Here is a 15,765-nt window from a genome sequence, read left to right as displayed (position 1 = left end):
AATGGAATGATGCATAGGTGATGTCAATCACTCGGACCATGGTGTTCAGGGACGCGGCTCCTTTTGAATGAGGCAGTTGTCATTTCAGGTCATGAGTCTTCTCAGCCGTACTTCCAAGCCAGATGTTGCCCAGATACAGCCTAAAATTTCCTCTATAATAGTGTCCTTTGATCATGGGACTGTATTGTAAAACTACTCTATTGTTATTCAGGCTGTAAGATGCCTGCAGTTGAAATGGTCTTTATTTGTTACATTATTATTGCATGGCTGTATTTTTAGTGCTTGAGCTCGAGTGACAAATTTTATTCGACCTAAGGCTGTGTATTCTCTTTTTTGAAATGGGAAAACTAGCGTTCCTTGGAATTATTATCCCAGTCATTTATGTCACTGCAATTTGAGACCTTGGTGTGTGTAAATTTTATGCTACCTTTCCGACAAAATGAATAAATATTTATTAGTACTTAGAATATACTTAAGAATATACTAGTGAGTATTTTCCCATCCCTTTCTATTGAACTTACCAACCTCATTTGGCAATATCTCCCCTTCTCCCAGGTAATTTTATCACCCCTGCTGTATTCCTTTTTGGTTCATTTTTCTGTAAAATCACCCTGCATTGTTTAGAGATCAGTCACTGAACAGCATCTGGGATGCCTTTAAGTTTGTGAAAGAAACAATTGCTTATTCTTTCTTGTAACACAGGCATCACTGAGACCGAGTTACTGTCCTCCCCTAATTGTCCCAACACTCAGTTGATTGCTCAGCCATTTCAGCAAGTAGCTAAGAGTCAACCACATTGCCTTGCATTAGAGTTACACTTAGGCCAGGATTTCCTTATCTGAAGGACATTTATGAACCAGGTGGGGTTTTATTAAAATTAAGCTCAGTTTTTTATTTGACTGACTAAAGGAAATTTAAATTTCACCACTTGTACAGGTGGGAATTGTCCCCACATTCCACCAACACTTGTGCAATCCTTAGTTGAGAAATAGAGCAGTAGCAGTGTGACACTAATGTTCTATCAGCCAATTAGCTAAAAGCAGGGAATCGGTCAGAGCCTTTGCTGGTCTGTTCCACTCCTGACTTTCTACAGATTTATTTTTCAAAAGAGCCGGAACATATCTTATTCAGAGTCCATTCATACACATGAAAAAGTAACAATACTTTTGATGTTAGTGGTGTTCTCTGCTATACTGTTCAAAAATCTGCATCTCTAATTTCTCTCAAGTTTAGGAGTTTTTAAAGTTCTAGGTTGTCCTATGCAAAACACAAATGCTGTGTTAACAAAATATGTTGAGTTGTTCATGCAAGACTGATAATGTCTGCATTCCCTACAGCGATTGCCTTTCTGTACAGTTCATGTGATGGAGTCTGCTTCACATTGCTGTGCTGTTCTGCTTTTCACTCCTTGTTGATGTGGTCAACTACAGTACTCCATTTTTGCTGTGAAATAGAAGGCTGTATCGAAGACCCACTTAAATCAACTGAGTGCAAAATCTACTCTGCTGCAGTGCAAGAATGAAGATGTTGCACGTAAATCCATGCTGACCCAAAGTTGAAGCTATGCCTATGTTTTCAAGTCACTTCAGACCAACAGTACCTTGCAATGTCTTAGTGTCCTTAAATGTTTTGTTGTTGTAAAGCTTCTATTAAGTTTTTAATATTATTTATTTTCATTGCACTAACTTTAATGTCTTAACTTCATTCTCAGTGCCTCTGCAATAACTACATGTGGCTGCAAAGGCAGCTTTGGATGTAGCTACAGGTACAGATCGCCCTCTGGGGACAATGTGCTATTATGACATGATATGCACCGTGCACTGTAACAATGAAGTTAAAAATAATATCAAAAGAATTGCAGATGCTGTAAAATCAGGAACAAAAACCAAAGTTCCTGGAAAAGCTCAGCAGGTCTGGCAACATATGTGAAGAAAAAAGAAATTGGTTAACATTTCAGGTCCGGTGCTCCATTTTCAGAACTGGATTTGAGGAACCTGTTCTGAGGAAGGCTCACCGGACCTGAAATGTTAACTCTGATTTCTTTTTCTTCACAGATAATGCCAGACCTGCCAAGCGTTTCAAGCAGCATCAGTTTTCCATTCAAGCCATAAACTGATAGCAAGTTCAACAAATGTCATGAAAGTAGTGCAGATGTTTGTGAATATTTTCATCATTCCTTTTCAATTAACTTTTACCAGCTCTAATTAGCAGTAAATCTCCCACCCAGATAAGTTCACTCCCCCGCTGAGTTGTATTCATTTTTAGTTCGTGTTGCGCTCTCAAATGGCCAGCCCTGCACTGTAGATTAGTATTTATGCTTGATGAAGGCGAGTGAGAGAAAACACTTGGAGAAGAAAGTTGCTACGGTTCATTTTAGAATGGACTACCAAGCATAGCTCCTTCCTTCCAGAAATTTAACCATGACTATTGATTTAACTGAGCTGGCTCATGGGGCTTTAATATCTAACCTGTTCCCTAAATGCGAGATTGAACTGTATCTTAAATGTAAATCATACCATTCTTTAAAGTTTTTATTCTTGGATCTTGGATGTGGTGTCATTTAGCCATGTCTTGATGATAATCTCTTTGTGGATTTTGTTCTGGAGGATTTGGGTTTGCCTGATGGTTGTGTAGGAATAGTCCTCCTCACTACCTCATCCTGTGAAGACTCCAACACTGTCAGTAGAACTTTGAATTTAAAAAGCCACCAATGTCCTGAGAGAACTGCTGTGTGAAAGAAGGGGGAAGACAGCTCGGGCAAGGGGTGTGGTTGAGGAGACAGGAACCTCCCACCACTGGAAAAAGAGCCCTCACCTGTTGGCATCAGAAACCCCTGACCCCAGTGAAATGCTGTCAATCATAGCAGCAGGTGCCCGTTCAGCCCATTGTATCTGTGTTGACTGAGCATTTTAACTTGGTGTCCATTTCCTACCTTATCTCTGCAACACTGCACTTTCTTGCTTGCTTAATAATTACTGCCTCAATTGAACATGTTCCATCACAGTGACTTTCAGGCAGTATATTTCAAGTTCTAAATACTCACTGAACAGGTTCTCAGTTTCTCTAGCCACTTTGTCTAGACCCTTTTTTGATTATGAACACATCTTAATCGCCTTGGCTTTCTCTTCACCAAACTGAACAGTTCCACCCTCTGCAATCCTTCCTGATAGCTGAAACATCTCATCCCTGCAATCATTTTCATAAACCTGTTCTGAGTTCTTCCCCAGTGCCTCTCCATCCTTCCCATCTGCAGGTGCCCCAGTTGCTTAGTGGTTTACCACTGCTGCCTCAGTGCTAGGTTTCAGTTCTGCTGTCTGGCACCTCCTGTGTGGAGTTTGAACTGTGGGAAGAAACCCACGCAGACAAAGATCTGCAATTTAGGCAGATTAGTCATGGTAGATGCTAGGTTACAAGGATAGTGTAGGAGGATGCTCTTTTAGAGGGTTGCTGTGGCCTTAATGGGCCAAATGGCACACTGGGGCCTTCTCTGATTGTAGTGCAGAGCCTAGAACAGTGTTTTGTATATGGTTTTTAATAACTTCCTTTTGTTCCTAGGTAATAGAATTCTTCAATTCCATGTGGGTTCTACGTTCCTTTTTTCACCGTCCATTCATGGCTCTGTTTTGTAAGACCATTGTATTCACTGCATAATGTCTCCCCTGCTGAAGGAGATGTTATAGGGCATTGCCATAAACTTGTTACAACACCCTACCGTATGAGGAGCACCACACAATAGACAATTGTGTTCAGGCCTGGATGTCCCTTGGGAAGGAGCTCATGGTTTCTATCACTGCTGTTACTGTCTTTAGGCAGAGGTGGGCATTCTGAGGTGTGGAGTGCTATATTTTCCCCCCCTAACTCTTATGACTCAATCCCTATTCTCTCCTTCACCTTTTAGTTCACGTAAGCACTGCCCCTAGGAGCTCTGCTTATTACTGGTTCTTTGGTCACAAGGATGTCTTTTCTGGTCATGGTATGTTAATTAATATTATTGTTCACTCAGTGTTTTTACTGTGTCTTGCACCTCCAAGTGCACGTGGCTGCTGGGGGAAAGAACCCCTGTGAGTTTAAAAGCTCCTGTAGAATTTTTTTTTCAATAAAAGTAAAACAGTTGGCTTGGGAGTTTCTGAGCAGATACAGTCTGTGTGGTTATAAGGGACTGCTGTGTGCAACACCATCTGTCCCAGGTCTGTGAATGGAACAGGAAGAATTCTGGTGTAGGGAGCCCTTCACTGAGGATTGCTGCCACCCAGTTACCACTGACTGCACCGAGCGGTGTCCAGCAGCGGATGCAGGAGTTGAGGTGGATGATGTTTAGCGGTAACCTGGACAAAAGGCACCTCTGTCCATGATGACTACCAAGCTTCTGCCCAGCACTTGGTCCCTGAGGTACCAGTCTAGCTAGGCCACGGCTTTGGCCTTCAACTACTGTTAATGCATTGGCCAGCATTCCTCAGCTGGGTTGACCCCAAGTAGGGAAGAAGGCGGTGTTCAAACTGAACCCCACCCTGCCCGACACCCAACTTCCCCCATAACACCTCTGGCAAAGAATTTACCACCACAGCCTGACCAGAAGTCTGGATGATTTGGCCCAGTTGATCATGGCACAAGACGCTGCTGAGTAGACTCCCTTGCACCCATGCATCCTTCCCCAGCTCAGTGACCATGAGGAGCCTGTCGTTGGTGTAGGTGAAAGAACTATATGTGCCCAGCCCCTGCAGAACCACTCCTAACAACAACCTCCTCCACAACAGGCACAGGAAAAGCTCCACACATGGGGTAAACAGCTGGCTGGAGAAGGGGGCAGCCCTGACATACTCCTTTTCCCAAATTGAAGGGGTGCTGTCAGGGACTTTAACCAGACCCTCGGTGGCACTGAACAAAAGTCAGATCCATGTGACAAAGTGCGTCCTGAACCTGAATGCTCTCCAAGTTCTCAACCCTGTTCAATGCCTTCTGTTCAAGGGATAGGAAGGTGTTCAGCAGACCAATCCTCTGGGGGGGAAAAATGGATCAGGTCCCAGACAACAAAACGTGAGGCTGGATGAACACAGCAGGCCAAGCAGCATCTCAGGAGCACAAAAGCTGACCTTGGATTCTCCAGCATCTGCAGTTCCCATTATCTCTCTCAGGTCCCAGACAAAATGGATGTTAGTGTGGATCTTCTTTCGTGGGATTGTGTATGACTGGTCAGGGTGGCTCATAGGGGCCAGCACCAATCCCAAGCAAGATGACAAAACCTTTAAGTTGTTGTCGTCTGTGCTGAGGATTAAGAAATAAAAATACCCTTCCTTGGGCGATAGGATGATGATTGCCCTGCATCAAGAAAGGGGCAGCTCTCTAACAGCAAAATATTCCTGCAGGACCCACACATAGTCGTTCCTCAGGACATCTCGAAGTGCCCTGAATAACTTGGTGACCAGCCTGTCCACGCCTGGGGACTTGCCCCTCGAGAGCTGGTTCCTTTTAAAGCATGTGGTGGGAAATTGTTCATCATCATATGTTGCAAAGCAAAACAAAGGGAGGTTCTGCTGTAAGTTTTTTTTTGGGACTTATATCCAGAAGTCGTCTTACATGTAACTGAACAATTTTTTTTCTCCATCACCAAACCACCATGACATTTTTATTTTATTCTTAATCTATTAATCGGCACTAATAAATCACTGATGTTGCTAATTACATGTAAAGCCCATTATGGGCACTGTTAGCCATCAAAAGATGAGCGGGAGGTACGGAGAGCAGGGAGGGACCAAATCAAAATTGAAATGGAGGAGCAAATAAAGCATTCCATACCCTGTGCTACCCACTTCTCTCTAAAGGCATCAAGAGCAAGATGACATGCTCCCTCTCAAAGGACACACAGGCATGAATGTAACCGCAGAGGAGGGCAGGCAGTCACAAAGTGCCTGCTTTATAACAGGCTATTGCTTGTTCCAAGGGAATTGAAGGGGTATCCAAGAGGAACTTGATGAGCACCATGAGATTTAATTAATTACTCCGTTTGAGCCATGTTGGGGTTATCAACTGTTCTTACGTGCAAGATACAAAGTTGTGCACCAACATCCTTTGTTCTGAATACTAGTAGTAGAACTACTAATTATGTGTATAAATTAGCTGATTGTTACAAAAACCCAGTCTTAAAACTACTCCTTAGCAAGCCTGGCAGCATCTGTGAAGAGAAATCAGAGTTAACATTTTGGTTCCGGTGACCCTCAGAATATCGAGGCTATAACCTGTTGGAGTGGGAATTCTGACCTTGTCTACTCCAGTCCAAAACTGGCACCACCTCATCAGAATTTCCAGCAATTTCTGTTCTTGTCTCCCATTTACAGCATCCGCAGTTCTTTCAGCTTTTAGTCATTAGCAGTGCCTGACATTGCAACAAACCCATAACTGATATAGCGAGCTAACCAGCAGAGTCACTTTTCAAAGACAAACTAGTGATTAGAAAACGACCCGAGTGAACCTGTTTGAAGCTCGAGCCACATAGGATGAGAATTGTTTGAGTCCGTTCAGTGGTGCATTGTCCAAGGCATTCAAGTATGAAGAAGTTTCATTAGTTCATTGAGCTCATCTCCAGTCCTCTCACGCAGTCACCCTTGTAACCAACTGCATTAGACTCTACTTTTCAACCATTTTATTCTGAATACCATTCTCTCAAGAAGTCAGGAAATAATTCCAAGGGAGTGAGGTACCTATACTGATTTATGGTGATGGAGTCTATTTACCACCTTCGAAATGATGTTCCAAGTTCTCCCGTTATCTCTTGAAGATGAGGTGGATTTCAGCTGGGCTGCGTTCCACAAGCACTGAAGTATCTCGATAAAGTAACGATAGTTTTTTTTCCGAAATTCATTTACAGGATGTGGGTGTGGGTGTTACTGACCCAAGCCAGTATTTATTGCCTGTCCCTAATGGCATTAAGTGTCAACCACATTGCTGTGGGCCAGGAGTCACCTGTCGACCAGGCCAGGTAAGGATGGCAGTTTCCTTCCCTAAAGGACATTAGTGAACCAGATGGGTTTTTCCTTTCAATCGACAATGGATTCATGGTCATCATTAGATTGTTAATTCTGGATAATTATTGAATTCAAATTCCACCGTCTGCCGTGTTAGGATTTGAACTGAGGTCCCTAGAGTATTACTAGTGTATCTGGATTAATAGTCTAGTGATAATTGCTAAATCAAAACTGAAAGAGCTGCAGTGCTGTAAGTCAGGAACAAAAGCGGCAGGTGTAGGCTGAGCTCCAGCCCTGCTGTCTCCCACAGTACCACAGCTAATATTCATGGGTAATGAGGAGGTGATGGCCTAATGGTAATTATTACTAACAAAAGCATAAGTTGCTGGAAAAGCTCAGCACGTCTGGCAGAATCTGCGAAGAAAATTCAGAGTTAACATTTCGGGTCCGGTGACCTCTGTTCACTGGACCCAACATGTTGACTCCAATTTTTTTTCTTCGCAGATTCTGCCAGATGTGCTGAGCTTTTCCAGCAACTATGCTTTTGTTAGTAATAATTACCATTAGGCCATCACCTCCTCATTACCCATGAATATTAGCTGTGGTACTGTGGGAGACAGCAGGGCTGGAGCTCAGCCTACACCCGCACAGGGTCAACAGCAGGAATTGGAACTTGGGCTAAATTCCGTGCTGATGGTACCACCTACTCATACCACAGCTAAGAGCATTTCATTTAACAAAGAGCATCCACAACCTATGTCATACACTAAAACATTCCAAGAACCTTATGAAACGAATCAGACAAAACTTGACACTGCAGCAAACAAGTCGACTAATAACTTGGTAAAAGTTAAACTTTAAATCCCATTTTAATGCTGCAGGGATAGAAAGGGATTGGATGCAAATTCCTGGTCCAAAGGAATTGGGGGGGAAAAAAAAACACGACAAGAAAGGAACTTGTTCTGAAGCAGGGTCATTGGCCCCAAAACATTAGCTCAGTTTCCTCTGCACAGATGCTGCCAGACCTGCAGGCTTTTTCCAGCAATTTGCGTTTTTGTTTCTGATTTGCAGCATTCGCAGTTGTTTTGTTTCGTTTTGTTAATAAATTAACATATTTGGCTTGCACAACTGACACATGTCCCAATGTTTGAGAAGCATGTATCATTACTTGGCAGGAATACTTTCCTACCAGTTTCCCAATCATTAAGTTTAAATCATATCCTCTGATTTTGTGACTGATAATTTCTAACGAATGAGCTGTAACTTTGATTCAGACAGCTTGAATCCAATTGAAATTGCTGGTGTTGAGGTTTTAGGGGTTTTCTGTCTGTTGTTTCAGTGACACACACCTTTTGTTTCCCATATTACCCACATAGAAACCAGCTCAGAAGGTTTTAAAGAGGTCTGCCACGACTGACCCTTCTGGGGAAGGGTCACTGAACCCGAAACATTAACTCTGATTTCTCTTCACGGCTGCTACCAGACCTGCCGAGCTTTTCCAGCAATCTCTATTTTTGTTTCAGCCTTTCATGGGAATAGCTAGGAAAGGGGGAAATACAATGCAATAGCCCCCTTTCCTCAGCTGCAAAGCAGTGACTGCCTGCTTCAGGATTGTGAAATGGATCAAGATCTTCCTTCTCCAGTGAACAATTCACTTTGAGGAAAAGATTTATACAATATGGACTGTTCTTGTGATACTGCAAACCACCAGACGGTGGCGCTGTTGGGCTTATGGCTGTCTCCTTCAGTAGGAGTTATCAGATGTCGGAATGGACATCTGAAATGTTAATGTTGATCTCTCTAAACCTCTTCTGCAGCTGTAACACTGTAATCTGCACTCCGTTCTGCTACTATGAAACAGTTTGTACGGTACTGACTGTACAGCATCCAAAACAAATTTTCACTGTATTTCAATACATGTGCCAATAAGTCATATTAAATCAAATCAAAAGCAGTAGGCCTTTTACTGAATCTATTTCATTTGTCACTAAAGAAGTCATTGAAAGACTGCTATTAGACATTAATGCATTAGTTAGTGCACATTAGTTCAGATATTTTGATGCGCAGATATTAGCTTTTACAGCACAGACTGGAGTTGCATGTTGGGACCGTGCAGAATTCCTAATGCAGCACAGTCCTTGAAAATTACCTGGGAAGTTGATAATTCTGATAGGGAATTCCCTGGGTCTGGAACCCTCAGTAAAATCCTAAAATAGTAGAATTCGAAAGCTTCCAACTCGTATAGGATTAAAAGCTGCACAGGAGTGGTTAAAAACTCCGGGTAACTATTGGACCCCGGCAGATGGTGAAGTTTGAATTCAGTAAAAAGCTGACCTAATCGAAACTGTGTAACCTTTATCAAAATGACACTTGTGGCACAGTGGCAGTGTTCCTATCTCTGTGCCAGGTGGTCTGGTGTTCAAGTTCCACCTATTCCAGAAGTGTGTCATACTTCTCTGAATCAACCTGTTCAGGGATATTATCTGTAACCACTGCTGACTGTCATTTAAAAAAAACCCATCTGCTTCACAATGACCTTTAGTGTTGTTAATGTACCATCCTCACGCAGTCTGACATACACGTGACTCCAGACCCACAGCAATAGGGTAGGCTCATAACTGCCCCTGGGGAATTAGAGTTTGGAAGTAAGTGCTAGCCTAGCCAGTGATGCCCACACCTCGTCAACAAATGGGGGATAAAAAACCAGAATAGCGCACAACTGGCCTGGGCCATTCACTTCAATTAGCCAACAGTTATGTGGTATAGTGGTTCTGTCCTCACCCCTGACTGGGAGGTTCGAGGTTCAAGCCCCATGTGCTCCAGAGGTGTGTAATAACATCTCTGAACAGGTTGATTAGGGAAAAAATAGCTGAAATGCCTTGTTTTGCATCATACATTTGTTTGGCAACACGAATACATATGGAAAGCCAGCATTTCCACAAAATAGATGTGGACGAGGCATTTATAATCATTCTACGTTGTACTTATGTATAAAAGTTCTCATTACACAGTTATAGATCATTTTCTTTCAATTCAAATTTGGGATGTAGACATTCTGGCCAAAATCAGCATTTATTGCCCATCTCCTAATTGCCACTGAGAAGATGGTGGTAAGTCATCTACTTGAACTGCTGTAGTCCATGTGTTAGGGAGGGAGCACCAGGATTTTAACCCAGCAACAGTGAAAGAACGGCAATATATTTTCACGTCAGAATGGTAAGTGGTTTGGAGGGGAGTTTGCGGATGGTGGTGCTCCCACGTGTTTGCTGTCCTTGTTCTTCTAAAATACTGATGCATAAAACCATTCTGTAACAGGGACAAGGGTTGTAAGTGTAAGGAATCTCGGATCAATACGATTATCTCTTAACTACCATCATATCACTCAGTTGTATCAAATTGCTCTAAAGACACCAGAATAAAATTGGGTTGGAGCACTCAGCTGCAACCCAGGTGTTGACTTGGACACAACAGATGCACTTTAGGCTCAGTTGATATTGCAAAGTCCTCCTCACTAACATCTGGAGACTGACCTAGTATTTCCATTGATAGAACTTATACCAGTCAGTTAACTAACAGCTTGACATAATCATACTTCCTGAGCCATATATTAACTGGCATCCCAAACATCTCCATCACTATGCCCAGTTACTGGGTGGTACAATGGCCCAGTGGTTAGTACTGCTGCCTTCCAATTCCAAGGACCCAGGTTCAATTCTACCCTCAGGTCACAGTCTGTGCGGAGTTTGCACGTTCTCTTCGTGTCTCCGTGGGTTTCCTCCAGTTTCCTCCCACAGACCAAAGATGTGCAGATTAGGTAAATTGCCCATAGTGTCCAGGGATGTGTGGATTAGCCATGGGAAATGCAGGGCTATAGGAATAGGGTAGGGGGTTTGTTGTGGATGCAATGATTTTTGGTGGTTGGTACAGTCTTAATGGGCTGAATGGCCTGCTTCAACACTAGGGATTCTATGAATATGTCCTGCCCTCCCTAAAGGAGAGGGTGGGATACTTACGGTCTGATGGTACTGTCTCTGGGAATCCACAACAATGATGGGTCTCTGTGGCTTCTGGCGAAACACATTTCACACTTACCTTGAGCTTTTAAATCACGTGGAAGAAGCATTGAGGTTAGGAAGGGAACAGAATATACTTTGGTGGGAGATGTCGATGTCCATTGCCAAGAGTGGCTTGAATTGATGGACATGGCTATCAAATTGAATTTGCAGGTTGTGAGAGAACCAATATGAAAAAATAAACTGCTTGATTTGTCCTCTCCAACTTACATGTCACAGACACTCTATGCCTGAGAGTGTTGGTAGAGGTGACAACCTCACAGTTTTTGTGAAGATGAAGATCTATCCTTATGCTTGAGTTATTTAGCGTCACCTTTATTGCTAGATATTCAGATTCGATTGAGCAATTTACCCTCGAGGGTTGATGTAATGCTGTGAACCATTACAGCAGAATGTTAAACCTGCTAGCCCTGCATTTCACTCAGGCCTCCATCACTCTCACACACCTCTGGTTCAACGTAGGTTTCACTGGAGCATTCCCAGGACAGCACCAGGTGAAATCACACTGAAGCCATAAATCAGGACAGCATGCAGCCTAAAGGGTAGGAGCGGAGCTGAGTAACCCCACAACCAACCAATAAGATCTAACCTCTACAGTCCTGCCACCTCCTGGATGAGGGCAGACAATTAAACCATTAACAGGAGAAAGATGCTCCACACTTATTTTCATTCTCTATGCTGGGGGTGGAAGACCAGCACACAAGGGCAAAAGACAAGCTTGAAGCATTTACAATCATCGTCAGCCAGATGTGGCAATGTAAATGACCTATCTTGGTCTCCTCAGGAGGATCCCAGCTTCACAGATGTCAACTTGCAGAATGTTTAACTTCACGTGACATCAAGTATTGGCTGAAGGCACGGGATGAATCAAAAGCATGACAATGTAAAGACTCGTTCTGCAGTTCGAGGCAACCTCTAGCAAAAGCTGCTCCAGTTCAGAGACGTAGAGAATTGCCCAGGTATGTCCTGTCCACAAAGCAAAAGGACAAATCAACAGCTGTCCCATCAATCACTCTCAGTCATTAACCATGTGATGGGCGTATTCTTGACCGCGCATCACCTACTCACACATAACTTGTTCAATGACGCTCATTTTGGGTTTTGTTCAAGGCCACTTGGCAACTAATCTCATTACATTCTTTCTCCAAGATTGGACAACAGAGCAGAATTCCAGAAATGAGAAAGAAGTGGTGCTAAACTAAGTTACAACCCACCTAAATAAATACCATCAATTTGTATTTGTAAAGAACCTTTAACACAGCGAACATCCCAAGGTGCTTCACAGAAGAGTTACCAAGCACAATTTGACACTGAACAATATAAAATGAGATTAGAAGTAAGTTTTAGAGCAATGGAGAGAGATAAGGAGGTTTGTGTAAGGGTTTCTAGAGCTTTCGGTAAATGAAGACTCAGCCATTAATAGTGAGAGATGAATGGCATTGACAGTTATGAAGAAGCCAGATTTGGTCGGATGAACATATGTCAGTTGTTGATGGGACTGGATTGGCTGGGCTTGCCTTCCTATTTGCCCTGCTGTGGCACCAACTGGGATGTTGGGCTTGACGTGACCATTGGAAGCCACCTCCCTTACATTTGCTTCTGACCCCTGACCACCTTTTCTCCACAACCTGTCCCAATAGCAAATGGCTCACCTTCCAATCGTTGATTCTCTGAAGATTAGACTTCAAGAATGGTCACTACAACCCAAAATCTGATGGTGTCTGATTGGTGGGCAGTTTCTGATGAGGCAGGAGGCCTGTGATTTGCTGAGGAGCTCACTGGTCAGTTCTTAATAACTGGATTGGACCACAATGTAGCACAGATTCTTATTGATGGTGGCAGATAATCAGTCAGGACTGAACCAGCCCAGCCACACACCCTCTTCACCATCAGCGCTCAGTGGCAGCAGTGCATACCAGCTACTGAATGCATTGCAATAAATTATCAAGGCTCCTTCAACAGCATCTTCCAAACCCATAACCCCTACCATTTGGAAAGAAAAACGCAACAGATATATGGCAACACCATCATCTACAAGTTGCCCTCCAAGCCACTCACTCTACTGAATTGGAAAGATATTGCCGTTCCCTCAGTCTCACTGGGTCTGAATCCTGGAGCTCCCTCCCTAAGAGTATCGCAAGTATACATACACCAAATTGACTTGAACAAAGCAACCATCTCCTCCAGGTCAATAGCTGCTGACCCAGCCAGCGATGCCCACATTGCATGAGTGAACAAATGATATAAAGAATGGAGAAGTCCCAGAATACCGCAAGAAATTGAAATCAAAAGATAAAGTCTGAAAACCAGGAAATGTGAGAGGCACTGCACTTGGGCAAGGATTAACAAGGCAAGGATTACACCATAGATGATAGGGGCTAGAATGAACTGAAAATCAGAGGGACCTTGTTGTGTATATCCATGAATCCCTGAAGGTAGGAAGGCAGGTAGATAAGGTGGCTAAGAAGGTATATGGGCTACTTGACTTTATTAGCCAAGGCAAAAATAAGCGTGGGGAAGTTTTGTTGGAACTATGTAAAATGTTCGGAAGCAACTGGAGTACTGTGTACGGAATGTGATAGCAGTGGAGAGGGCACAGAGGAGATGTACCACGAAGCTGCCTGGACTGGAGGGTCTGAGCTATGAGGGAAGATTGGATAGGATGGGGCTCTTTTCCTTGGAGCAGTGAAGGTTGAGAAGGGGCCTGATCGAGGTGTTTTGGTTTAGAGGGGCATAAGTAGGATGGATATTAAAGCACTCGTACTGTTGGTTGATGGGTCACACCCAGGGAGTAAGAGAAAGAAGATCAAGGTGAGAATTGAGGAGAAGTGTCTTTCACCCAGAGGGTGTTGGGAGTGTGGAACACATTACTTGAAAGAGTAGTTAAGTCAGAAACTCTCGTACATCCAGACAGTCTTTAGAAATTCACTTACGTTGCCATAGCCTCCAGGGTTATGGCCGAGAGCTGGCAAATGAGATTAGTGGAGTCAGAGATAACACAGTGTGCGGCTGGAGGAGCACAGCAGGCCAGGCAGTATCAGAGGAGCAGGACTCCACATTGTGATATCTCAGACTCCAGCATCAGCAGTTCTTACTATCTCTTAGTGTAGTTAAATCTTTGAGTGCTGGGGAATGATAGATTGAGTGGCTTCATTCTGTGCTGTAAATGTCAGTGAGTCTATAGACTCCAAGGATCCTCTGTTTATATTAATCTATGTCTCTGTTATTCATTTCATAGAATCTCTACAGAGTGAAAGCAGGCCATTCAGCCCATCAAGTCCACACCAACCCTGTGAAGGGTATCCCACCCTATACCTGTTATTCTGTGTTTCCCATGGCTAATCCGCCAAGCCTGCGCATCCCTGAAACATTCTGGGCAATTTACCATGGCCAACCCACTCAACCTGCACAAAGGGGCTGTGGAAGGAAACCGGAGCACCCGGAGGAAACCCACACAGACACGGGGAGAACGTGCAAACTCCACACAGACAGTCACCTGAGGATGGAATTGGACCCCGGTCCCTGGCACCGTGAGGCCGCAGTGCTAACCAGTGAGCCACTGTGCCACCCATTCTTCTACCACACTCGTGGAATCTTAAAATCCCTTCAGTGTGGACGGAGACGATTCGGCCCACTGAGTCCACACCGACCCTCCAAAAAGCACCTCACCCAGTCCTACGCCATTATGCTATCCTGTATTACCCACGGCTAATGCACCTAGCCTGCACATCCCTGGACACTATTTCGGTATTGTGAAAGACTTATTGCCCAAAACACAATCTAAGAGTGAGGTGTTATCTGCATATAGTGGTGTTCCCTCACTACATGTGACTGCACTTCCTTTCCACGTGTCCAACACAGAGAATCTATAATGAACAGGACGGACTGCCCACCATTTTATTTACTTTTCCTGCTTTCACCTTGGGAACTGTGCTCACCCTCAACACAAACGCTCCCTGGTTGCTGTAGCAGAGGCTTCCACCATCCTGAAATTTGTTGCTTCAATGAATGCTCTATTGAATCAGGAGGTTTGTGCCATATGTGAACCAAATGTCCCCATTCTGAGATGGATTGTACAGGCTTTGAAAAGCCAGATTCATAATATCCTGTTGAATCTGCACTAACATAACAGGATTACTGTTCGATGACACACAAATTTTGTTTCTCTGAAAGATCCCTCTTCAGAAAGACACCTTTTTTATATTTGTTTCCCCAGTGATTTTCCCTTAGCACTTTCTAGAAGATTTTTGCTGTTGTTTTTTTTGACTCCAGTTGAACATCCCCCTCCACCCCCCAAAAAGGTCATTATTTACATGTGAGCCTCAGCAGTCAATGCTGGCAGTGATGGGCATGTTGATAGTTTAAGACCACAGACACGGGAGAAGAAATAGGCCATTCAGCTTATTGGGCCTGCTCCATCACTCAATGAAATCACAAATGATCCAATAATCCTCCACTTCATTTTCCTGCCTTTTCTCCATATTCCCTTGATTCCCTTCCTGATTAAAAATCTGCCCATCTCAGCCTTGAATATGCTCAATGACTCAGCATCTATAGTCCTCTATGATCATGAATCCCACAGATTCAATGCGTGTGAGGGAAGAAAGGTAACCCCTTAACCTGAGACTATACCCTCTGCTCCTCGACTTTATCACTAGGGGAACGCATTTACATGCCAAGCTCATCAGGAACATTATGGATTTCAATATGGTCACCTCTCATAAACTCCAACA

The sequence above is a fragment of the Stegostoma tigrinum genome, chromosome 24 (assembly GCF_030684315.1).
Source record: "Stegostoma tigrinum isolate sSteTig4 chromosome 24, sSteTig4.hap1, whole genome shotgun sequence".
Classification (NCBI taxonomy): domain Eukaryota; kingdom Metazoa; phylum Chordata; class Chondrichthyes; order Orectolobiformes; family Stegostomatidae; genus Stegostoma; species Stegostoma tigrinum.
This window is presented reverse-complemented; position numbering follows the sequence as displayed.